We start from the raw sequence: 12,639 nt of genomic DNA, 5'->3' as shown, positions 1-12,639 counted from the left end.
TGATTGAGAATAGTATTATCTATATTGCTCACTTTTTACGTGGACACGTAGAGACATGACCCTAGGCCTAGGGATACTCCTCATTTACTTATCATATTTCATATGATATTTCATTACCTAATAATGCTATTTTAGTAAGCCTGGATGTTGTAATTGATGTCTCATTAATTGGGTACTAGATCCATACAGAGATTTCTCAATGAAAGAAATATTAGCCAATATTATCATATCTTCCTGGCGCAATGGCTGGAATTCTTACTTTTACACAATGGGGCAAATTTACCAAAACTGGAGCAGATTTAATCTGGAAAAGCTGTCCATGGGAACCAATTAGCTTCTATTTAAGTTGATTGGTTACTATGTACATCTGATTTAGATTCTGTCTGCTCCAGTTTTAGTAAATACTCTCCAAAGCATTTCTGTTTTCCCACTACCTCCAGGTGCAGGGAGATGGGGACTACTTGTGATTTGCTTTCAATGGAGGATCTTGGGATGTACCTGTGCCACATTATATTGTGGCACAGGTATATCAACAAATTCCACTTCTTTTGAATGGGATCAATTGATCATTTTAAACAGATACTGAATCAAAATGATCTCATATTAAGGTTCACATTATCTTTCAGTGAGACATGAGTTTCCTTTCTAGATATTGAAATAAAAAGGATAGAAAGTGATCAGTTAAACACTTTGTAAGAAAGCTTTTGCAACGAGGTCTTACCTTCTGATAAGGGGACACAGGTGGTGGTGCAAGCACTGGATGTGGTAAAAAGTTGGCAAGAGTGTAGTGTCATCACAGTGGACTTTGATTACATTTGGATCATTTGACCATGATTACATTTGGGTCATTTTTTGATTATTGGTTTACACTGACACTTTTATGTTTATTGTAAACAGTGCAACACATTTTTATATACAGTATCTCACAAAAGTGAGTACACCCCTCACATTTTTGTAAATATATTATTATATCTTTTAATGTGACAACACTGAAGAAATTACACTTTGCTACAATGTGAAGTAGTGAGTGTACAGCTTGTATAACAGTGTAAAATGTTCTGTCCCCTCAGAATAACACACAGCCATTAATGTCTAAACCGCTGGCAACAAAAGTGAGTACATCCCTAAGTGAAAATGTCCAAATTTGGCCCAAAGTGTCAATATTTTGTATGGCCGGCATTATTTTCCAGTGCTGCCTTAACCCTCTTGGGCATGGAGTTCACCAGAGCTTCACAGGTTGCCACTGGAGTCTTCTTCCACTCCTCCATGATGACATCAGAGAGCTGGTGGATGTTAGAGACCTTTCACTCCTCCACCTTCCATTTGAGGATGCCCTACAGATGCTCAATAGGGTTCAGGTCTGGAGACATGCTTGGCCAGTCCATCACCTTTAACCTCAGCTTCTTTAGCAAGGCAGCGGTCATCTTGGAGGTGTGTTTGGGGTCATTATATTGGAATACTGCCCTGCTGCCCGTTTTCTAAGGGGAGGGGATCATGCTCTGCTTCAGTATGTCACAGTACATGTTGGCATTCATGGTTCACTCAATGAACTGTAACTCCCCAATGCCGGCAGCACTCGTACAGCCCCAGACCATGACACTCCAACCAAAATGCTTGACTGTAGGCAAGACGTACTTGTTTTGTACTCCTTACCCGGTTGCTGCCACACACACGCTTGACACCATCTGAACCAAATAAGTTTATCTTGGTCCCACAAGACCATAGGACATGGTTCCATTAATCCATGACCTTAGTCTGCTTGTCTTCGGCAAATTGTTTGCAGGTTTTCTTGTGCATCATCTTTAGAAGAGGCTTCCTTCTGGGACAACAGCCATGGAGACCATTTGATGCAGTGTGTGGCATATGGTCTGACCACTGACAAGCTGACCCCCCACTCCTTCAACCTCTGCAGCAACCCTGGCAGCACTCATACATCTCAACTTATTTGGTCGACCATGCCGAGGCCTGTTCTGAGTGGAACCTGTACTGTTAAACTGCTGTATGGTCTTGGCCACCATGCTGTAGCTCAGTTTTAGGATCTTGGCAATCTTCTTATAGCCTAGGCTATCTTTATGTAGAGCAACAATTCTTTTTTTCAGAACCTCCCAGAGTTCTTTGTCCTGAGGTGTCATGTTGAACTTCCAGTGACCAGTATGAGAGCGTGAGAGTGATAACACCAATCACATCTGAGACCTTGTAACGCTAACAAGTCACATGACACCTGGGAGGGAAAATGGCAAATTGAGTCCAATTTTGACATTTTCACTTAGGGGTGTACTCACTTTTGTTGCCAGCGGTTTAAACATGAATGGCTGTGTGTTGAGTTATTATGAGGGGACAGCAAATGTACACTGTTATACAAGCTGTACACTCACTACTTTACATTGTAGCAAAGTGTCATTTCTTCAGTGTTGTCACATGAAAGGCTATAATAAAATATTTACAAAAATATGAGGGGTGTACTCACTTTTGTTAGATATTGTATACAGTATACATAATTTATGGTATTGCATTCCAAGGCACTTAATGTACAAGCATAATAACATCACCCCATGTTTGGTTTACAGTGTTTGATAGGGTACAGTATATGTTGGCCTTAGAGGATGTCCCCTTGATAAAACCCTACTACAAAGACAGAGACTAATTTTCACCCCAAGGGCCAATACTTACCAAAGACTAAAAGATTCATGTTGCTTGTTTTTTTTTTTATAGTTTTCAATAGTTTATTGCACTCACAATTTAAAAAATAGTTTTGGATATATGAAAGTTCATATAAATCATATACCCACAGTTATCTATTATTATGATTTTGATTATATTATTTAATGAATATAATTGAAATATCTTTAGGTGACACATAGATATAGCTGTGAATACAATATTTTTATGTTACTATAAGTGGTCATGTAATATGTCACTGGGAAAAGCTGTCTGCACTATCACAGCCCTCCACTGTTGCTAGGTTGCAATCTGAAGAAGTGGTTTGACTGGGTTGTGCCTCCGAATGTGGCCATGGTTAGTTCACTGTGGAGGTCATGAATTGAATTATTGCTGTTGCATGACTTTTGTGGTCTCACCCACTTTTGGGATTTAAATAATGTGTGGAGATGTTGCCTACACCCTTCTGATAAGCCCTCTCAAGAAACCTTTTCAAAGTTTTAAAACCCCTCTAGGCTAACTCAGACCCCACAGTAAGCAAACGTTCAGAGCGCGCTAAGCAATACAGACATCCCAACCTGCAAAAACTCATTTCAGGAAGGTGGCAAGCTCATTTCAGGGAAATCCCGCTCCATGCCGACAAACCCCCCATAGTACTATAATAAAATAATACTTTAAAGATAGTTAATAATATAATGTTGTAATAAAATAATACTTTAAAAGATAATGTTCTGTCACACTCACCAACAATATACCCTCACTGTGCCCATTTGCGGTCTCATCAGTGCCAACAATGCAGCCTAACTGTGCCCATCTGCAGGCCTCGTCAGTGCCAACCCTGCAGCCTCACTGTGCCCATCTGCAGCCTCATTGTGCCAACAATGCAGCCTCATTGTGCCCATCTGCAGCCTCATTAGTGTCAACAATGCAGCCTCAATGTGACAATAACACAACCTTACTGTGCCCATCTGCAGCCTCACTGTGCCCATCTGCAGCCTCACTGTGCCAACAGTGCAGCCTCACTGTGCCCACCTGTATCCTCATCAGTGCCCATCTGCAGCCTCACTGTGCCAACAATGCAGCCTCACTTTGCCCATTTGTATCCTCATCAGTGCCCATCTGCAGCCTCGCCAATACCTTGATTACACACAGTGGGTGTCTCTCGCTTTGTTATGCAGCTGCAATCTTAACTGTTCGGCGGCCATCCACCGTTATAGCGGCACAGTGGTGTAGTGGTTAGCACTCTCACCTAGCAGTAAGAAAGTCACTGGTTCAAATCCCAACCATGACACTACCTGCCTGGAGTTTGCATGTTCTCCCTGTGCCTGCGTGGGTTTCCTCCGGGTACTCCCACAATCCAAAGACATGCAGGTAGGTTAATTGGCTTCTGTCCAAAATTGGCCCTAGTATATGAATGCGGACCTTCGATTGTGGACTCCTTGAGAATAGGGACCGATGTGGGTGTAGCAATGTACAGGGAAAGGGACCATTGTAGACACTCACTCAGGTTGAACTGGATGGACTGGTGTCTTTATTCAACCTAACTAACTATGAAACTATGTAACAAAGCCAAGCCTCCTCATCCATGATAGATGGTCAACTGAACACTGATACAATGCTGGGAAATTGAATCAGTCTTCTGTCTATCATGGCAGGCGGGGCTTTGTTACAGTGGATGGCCTTCGAACAGTTAAGCCCATGTACACACGGTTGGAGAGTTCCACAACCAAATCCGTCGGATTTTGTCCGAAACTGTTGCATACACACGGTCGGACAAAGTTGGCGAAAAAAATCCGATCTTTCAGAACGTGATGACGTAATTTCGTTATGATGGGATTACATTCAGGCTAGTAGCCAATAGCTTTGATGTAGGGATTTGATCTGAGCATGCGTGGCACTTGGTCCGATCAAAATTCTCTACACATGATCGGAGTATGTCCGATCGGCCCAGTTGGTCAGGAAATATTTCCAACATTTTGGAAAATTGGGTCCGACGCATATTCCGACGGAATCAGTCCGATGCATACCACACACAGTCGGATTATCCGACGACATGGTCCGATAGGACACATTCCGACGGATTCTCCGACCGTGTGCACAAGGGCTAAGACTGCAGCTGCATGACACAGCGGGAGACACCCGCTGTTTGTGATTACTCCAGGCTGAGTGGCAGTGCAGACTCAGCCAGGAGATCGTGCCACACTCGCGGGTGTCTGTGAACCCGCTGTCAAATGCGGGAGTACCCACAAGTCACAGGAGACTTGAGATGTCTGGTAATATCACTTCTGGGCCAATCTTTACCTCTGGTAACCTACTAAGGATGTGGTCACCACTCTCTCTCTGTGCTCCAGACACAGATTTTGGGCTGATCTACCCACTCATATGCCCACCCAGGACCTAAGCTTACTAGCAGAAAGTAAAAAGCATAGTGTTTTTTTATGCAGTATATTTTAATAGAGCTCAAACATTATGTGAATTGTTATCAGGCTGTTTTTTATGTTTTTCTTTTTTTAAATATTACTCCACTGGAGTTACCAGTCACAAAAAAATTATAGTGAAGAGTAGAACTATAGGCAAAACGTTTTTTTTTCTTTTCATTATACTGGAGATACTGGGAGTGATTTACTAAAGGAATGCTGTTCACTTTGCAAGGGACATTGCACTGTGCAAAGTAATTTCCCGCAGACCTTAGTGAATGTGGAAAAATTTCACTTTGCAAAGCCAGTACCTAGTCATATGTAAGGAAGAAAAAAAACATTTTGCACATGATTGGATGATGGAAGTCAGCAGAGCTTCACTTCATTCACTAAGTTCTGGGGATATTTCCCTTGCAAATTGCAACTTCCCTTGCAGAGTGAACAATCTATTTGCCTTTAGTAAATTGACACCACAGTGTTGCAATTTTTACATCTTATACAGTATTAGTAATTAAAAAGCACTATATTACATTAGAAATATATTCTTCTGATCAAGTATAAAATGCACTACAATATGTTTTTTTGCACGTCTAGTGGATGCATGCTACCATATCATGTACTTGTGTTTAACCCTGTTCTTATGTTTATATAGAAAAAGTGCTCATAAAAATTAAGTGCCCTATTAAATAATGTGTAAAAGGACAAATGTGTGGCTTCAAACAGGACAGCGCCACCATCTGTGAACTCAATTGCTGTAGCAGTAGACATCTGGATGATTCCCATTCTGCCACCAAAACCATACAAAGGCAGACCAATAGATACGCCTGCACATCACTTCTTTACCTATAATTGAAAAAACCGGGGCATGGCTTGGCGCGCGGCTGAGATGGCTGCTTGTTAGAGGAGCTCCGGAGGACCTGTAGCTTTGAGCTGGCCATTCTGCACTTCAGCCCACGATAATGAGCAAACAGAACAACCGGACACCGCACACTCAATCCCGCCGCACGGCGACGACCTCACAGGGCAGAAATATCTCTGAAATCTTCAGAAATCAGTCATTGTCCCGGAACAGCGTGGCCGGAGCCAACGCACACAGAGGATCACTTCAGTGAGAATTCTCAGTCCGCAGCGGAGGACAACGGTAGGGGTCTTTCACATTCTAGTCACCCCCTCACATATGCGGACATGTCCATATTTGCTGCAGATATTAAATCCACTTTCTCGGCAGCAATAACAGATCTTAAGTCTAATCTGCTGGTGCTTACTGAGAAAATGGCCACGGCTGAGACGGCCGGAAAGCACAGAGAAAAGGCTGTAGACTTGAGAAAGTCACCTACTCACATTCTAATCATTTCATAGAAATGAACAGACATTTGGAAGACCCTGAAACAGTAGATAATTATCAAATCATCCCAGCGCTTCAGAGGGTGTTTAATAGCCTACTGGAAAGCCCTGAAGACACTGCAATTGAATTTCTGAGAGCGCACAGGGCCCTGAGAGCAGGAGGCCCAGACAACATGCCTCCGTGGGATATCATATGCTGCTTGCAGAACTTTACACTGAAGGAAGATATCATGCAAAAGGTGCGCTGTAATGACCAAATTGTGTTTAATGGAGAAGTGATCATGCTCTTTCAGGACTTGTCCCAAATAGCTGTAAAAAATCGCAGGGCTCTGCGACCTCTTCTGGATAATCTCCGTGAGAAAGATCTACGGTACACGTGGAGCTTCCCATTTGCTCTGCTAGTGACACACAATGGCAGGCAACATACATTGTACTCACCAGATGACCTCCCAGAGTTTTGCAACTCACTGCAATTAGGCCCAATCGAGCTACCGGATTGGTATCAGGAGTTTCTCCTTCCACCCCTGCAACGGAGCCCCCCTTGTTTACCGTTTGCATCTCCAGACAAGCGTCATTCTAAGAAGATGAAACAGAGCCGCCAGGGAAGTTCACTTCTTGGCACTCCCAGGGCACGCTTATCCAGAGGCCCAGATGACCCCTAGAGAGGGGTGTTTGCGATTTTAACTATAATTGCTGACCGCTATGCTCAGGATACACTCTGTACTTTCCCCCCACAGGGATTGCTTTTTGTCTTTTTTCTTTTACCCTTTTTTTTATAATTGAGCAACTACTTAAGCATTTACTTATATACATTCGGGACTCGGGTGTTCTAACCCCAGTGCAACAGAATGGTGACTGAGCCTGTGGAATATTACTTATCTTCAGCAAAAGTCTGAACTGTTCCAATGTTTACAACTGCATAGCACACAGTTTGGGACTCTGCTAAGCCCACCGCATAATAGATAATCTAAGATCTGTTGGATACCTATGTTCACGGATCATTGTGCCTCGCATATGTACTTGCCTTGTTAATAGCGTGAAGCGTATCCGGATACATGACAGCCTCATGATCACTGGCTAACATTTACAAGATAGCTCAGCCGACGAAGCGTCTGACTGAAGCTATCCCTAGACCCGCTCCCTCAGGGGCTGGAGGACAGCTTACTGATCATAGGGGCATGTCTACCTCTAACACTTGTTATAATTTACAGACTCATCAATTTAGGGTCCCAAAACGTATTATATATCTATTTCAAGTTGACCAGTTATTTTGGTCCTGAATGTTCTTCTCTCTATAACATGTAAAACATGATTATACGTTAAGTTATAATAACAAGAAAGGCTATCTTAATGGGGAATGCATCCTGCCTGAGCGGTCGAGTTCTAGGAAACCTAAGACCAATGGGGTGTGGAGACAGGAAAGAAGCCATCTTCTGTTGTTGCTGTGGCTCCCTGCCCATTGGTCATTTAATTGAATGTGGTTGTTCTCTTGATGCTTACACTATAGTGCAGAATGGATATATTGGAAACTGAGTATTTGCTATATGAAAAGGCTGTGGGCCTCATATCTCCGATACTTTAGTTTAGCACTCTTACAAAGTAACAGGCTGTTTGATAGGTGCTGCCCATATCAGCTGGTACCTCCCACTTCCCCACAAAGTGCCTCCTAGGGTGACCAGGTCACTGGGAGGTACGCTGCCTAAAACCTTGAAGATAGGATATCTATTTAATAGGTGCAAAACTTATGACTCTTTCCCTTCCTGCTGCTATTTTCTGTTTCTCTATTCTTTTTTCTTTCTATAGTAGCTGTTTATACTTGTATAAACATTTACCGAAGATATACTTACCTGTACTGACGTCCTTCTCAATTAGTTTTGTTTGTAGGATACGACTCTCTGGATCTGTCCACGGCGGTAAAATGGCATACTCCTCATTGGGCCGACACTCCACTGTAATCTCTCATAATATCAGAGGTTTGAATATACCGGGGAAAAGATCAACACTTCTGTGGGAACTAAAGAAAGGTAGGCCCCATTTTGCCTTCCTACAAGAGACACATTGCAAAACGCACAGCATACCCAGGCTCACTGATTCCTACTTTACCGAGGCACATCATGCCACCAATAACTTAGCTAAGTTAAAAGGGGTAACCATACTAATCAGCAAGAAAGCCAATTTCAAACTGACTGACAAATTGATAGACCCAGATGGGAGATACCTTCTCCTCAAAGGGAAATATAATGGTATCCAGATGACACTAGCTAACTTATACTTCCTGAACTCTTCCCATCTAGTCTTCTGCCGACAATTGGTAAGAGATCTTGAGGGCTTCAGTTTGGGCCGAATAATCCTGGGCGGAAACTTCAATCTCCCCTTAAATGCCTTGATGGACACTTCATCCGGCACATCATACATAACATACAGAATTTTAAAAAGACTAAAATTACTACTGAATTCACTACATCTCATTGACACCTGGCGATACATGCACCCAGACGGTAAAGATTTTACCTTCTACTCTGCACCACACGCCAGATACTCGCGGATAGACTACCTTTTTATTTTGTGCAAAGATCTACATACAGCCACAACAGCAAACACAGGGATCCAGTCCAGTTCTGATCATGCTCCTGTCTCTCTGTCATTGGAGTTCACAGCTCCCTCCACTAGAACACCTACTTGGCGATTGAATTCCTCACTTCTGACAGATCATGAGCTACTTCCAAAAATAACAGCACACCTGAAAGAATTCTTTACTCATAATGTGACAACAGAGACAGACCCTCTGATGATATGGGAGGCTCATAAGTGCTCTGTCAGGGAGGAGTTGATGAGGGCGGGGGCCGGTGTAAGAGAGATAGGGAAAAAGAGATCACAAGACTGACAGATAAGATTTTGAATCTAGAAACCCAACACAAACACTCTTTAACAGCACAAAGCGTGACTGAATTACTCGAAACCAGGAAGACCTTACAACAAACAATTGATGCCACCACCAAACGTTTCCTATTCTTTAAGAAAAAAATATATTATGAATACGGGGACAAAACAGGAAATTTTTTAGCTAGAGCCTTACAAGATCCCCGACAGAATAATAAAATCCTAGGCATGCAAAATAAGAAAGGAACACTAGACCATACAGACAAGCTGATTACCCAGCATTTTCATGAGTACTACTCTAATCTCTATAATCTACCAACCCCACATAAACCTGCGATGTCCAGGGTAACAGGTCACAAATAATACAGGATTATTTACAATCAGCCAAGCTCGTAAACTATTGGACGTAGACATTGAAACTCTGGAACAACCCATTGACGATTCTGAGATAAGACTAGCAATAAAACACCTGAAAACGGGGAAGAGTCCTGGTCCGGACGGATTCTCGTCTATATATTACAAATATTATAGACATTTTGACCAACCCCCTGTTGAAAGCATTAAACTCCTTCTCGACACCCAGAGAAGTCCTCCCGACATTTCTTTTGGCTCAAATAACTGTCATACCCAAACCAAATAAGGACCCAACACACTGCTCTAGCTATAGACCTCACTACTGAATCTAGATGTGAAGCTTCTGACTAAAATAATGGCCAACAGACTTAAACGCCTACTCTACAGTTTGATTGGACCCGAACAGGCAGGTTTCATGCCAGGGAGGGAGGCAAAAGATAATGTCACAAAATCACTAAATTTAATCTATGCGGCCAGAATGCGAACGATTGAGGGCCTCCTCCTGTCCACGGATGCGGATAAGGCCTTCGATCGAGTAGCTTGGGACTTTATGTTAGCAACATGCCGATCTATCGGCCTGGGCTCACACATGATGGCTTGGATATCAGCACTCTACAAAAAACCCTCGAGGTGGCGTGGCCAGCCGCGGATGAGAACGGACGTCTGGTAGCAGAGCTCCAGGAGGGCGACTGCTATCCACCGCCATCCGGAGCAGCAAAAGCACAGCCGAACACCCATCCTTCAGGGGGCTGCTGCTGTGACTATTGGGCAGCACCTCGCGGGACCATTTGAGCACCGGGAGTAGTATCGGTGCTGCGGGCCGCCGCGAGGTGGCAAGGACGGACGGGCGCCATCTTGGGGCCTACAGGCAGGCCGCCGTGCACCGCACGTCTCCGCCGGCCTCAAAGCTTACCGGAGCTCATCCACACAGGGCCGTGAGCCGCGGACTGTAAGCAGGCCCCGAGCGGTAGTAAATTGCCACCGAGGACTCCCTCTGTGCACCCGGGGCGGCGCTGGTGAAGCAGGCCGCAGTGAGGACTTGTAATAAGACGGGCGCCATCTTGGGACCTACGGCCAGGCCGCTCCACACCGCACACCGCCGCCAGACGCAAGGCCTCCAGGCAGCCCCTCACACAGGACAGAACCAGGCCGCCCGGCGGCCGTTGTTGGTGAGCCCCTCATTGTGGACAGGACCCGCAGGAGAACAAGCCGCAACTTGGGCCTACTTCCTGGGCACACAGTGAGTACCACAGAGCCCACCCCCCCCCCCCCATAGCTGACACTACCTGGCAATTGGTCCCTTCCAGAGGCTTATACATTGGAGAGTACCCCCTGCCACCCCACCTTGCATGCACTGGGACTTTTAGGGAGCTGAAGCTGACTGTGGGACAACAAGAGCCAGCAGGCCCACAGACAAGACACCAGCGGCCATCTTGCTACACCCTGCTTGCTTATCCCACTTCTAAACCTTACTGAATTTGCTTGAGTCGGCTGTTCAGACCGCAAATAGATCCCAACGAAGATTGTGCATAAGGTACACCCCACTCAGTCCCTAGACTGCCATACACTCTCAGTAGGGGCAGTGGCCTGGTGCATGGCCTATATGTTGTTGCTGTAGGAAAACCCTGATGACCTGGGGACCTGAGTAGTGAAAACGGATCATTTTGACTATGTCAACGCACTCACGGAGAAGTACACATAACCATACCCTGCGCTCTCTGGGGACCCCACAGAGCAAAACATCATCTGCAAACCTAAGTAAATTTAAATACTCAGGCAGCGGTAAAAATACCAAAAAAGCGCCCCCGCTGAGCAACAGCATCATAGCAGACATGGAGGAAGATGAGGTCTCTCTACTGGCCTCTGAAGATTCAGCTGCTGGCGCCAATAAGACTGACCACCTACTTACCTACGCGGCCATGACTGACATTGCGGCTGACATTAAAAGCTCCTTTACAGCAGCAATTACTGACATTAAAACGGAAATTCTGCGCCTAACGGAACAACTGGCAATAACGGACCGTGCAGGGAAAAGAAGAGACAGGGCTCTGATAAGACTGGATGACATTGCAGCCACGCATTCCCAACACCTAATAGATATGAACCGGCAAATCGAAGATTTAGACAACCGAGGACGTAGGAACAATATCAGAATTAGAGGAGTGCCTGAGACTGTACCCCAAGAACAAATTAGGCCGACCCTCACAGCCATATTTAATACCCTCATAGAAAGGCCAGAACAATCCCCTATTGATTTTAACAGGGCCCTCAGGCCTAGAGCACACGACGGAAATCCCCCAAGGGACATCATTTGTTGTCTACCCAACTATTGCTTGAAGGAAGACATTCTTCAAAAGGCCAGGACCAGAGAACGGATTGTGCATGAAGAAGCTGTAATCCAACTCTTCCAGGACCTGTCGTCCATTACACTTAAAAACAAGAGGGCCCTGAAGCCATTGCTGGAGGTGCTACGGCACTAAGGTATAAGCTACAGATGGAAGTTCCCCTTCGCGCTCCAAGTGAATTTCTTGGGAAAACAATATGTGCTTAAAGTACCAGAGGACCTCAACAAATTCTGTGACGACCTTCAGATTGACACCGTGGACCTCCCAGAATGGTACGCAGAATTCCGTCCGCCTCCAGAAATAAACAACCCACAATTCTCACCAGGACCGTCCAATGCGCAGTCGCCTTACCAATCCGGTAAACACCGCAGGAACCCAGACAGGAACAGTTTTGAGCCTACTTATCCCTCCAGAAATGCCAGAAGCCCGAGAGGGAGGGACACGAGGGACTACTGACTTGATGAAGCTGCACACAAGTTCTGAACCTGCAAACTGTGAACCCCCGCCACCCTTTGAACACTATGAGCGTTTGATCGCCTAAGGTTAATATGCGCCATGTTAACGCGAGCGCTACACCCGAATGCTAATTATGACCGCCAAGCATCCTAAGCTGGCCTCCAACGTTCGCTTAACCCATCTCC

The 12,639-nt window shown here is 44.9% G+C and overlaps 1 protein-coding gene across 2 annotated transcripts in view; it reads right to left on the bottom strand.

The window, feature by feature from the left end:
- The window catches only part of GHDC (GH3 domain containing), a 201,323-nt gene that overhangs the window by 132,321 nt on the left and 56,363 nt on the right, over positions 1 to 12,639 (bottom strand). The window lies entirely within an intron of this gene.

The sequence above is a fragment of the Lithobates pipiens genome, unplaced genomic scaffold (assembly GCF_037356315.1).
Source record: "Lithobates pipiens isolate NorthernLeopardFrog02 unplaced genomic scaffold, aLitPip1_a1.2 Scaffold_28, whole genome shotgun sequence".
Taxonomy (NCBI): Eukaryota; Metazoa; Chordata; class Amphibia; order Anura; family Ranidae; genus Lithobates; species Lithobates pipiens.
This window is presented reverse-complemented; position numbering and strand designations above follow the sequence as displayed.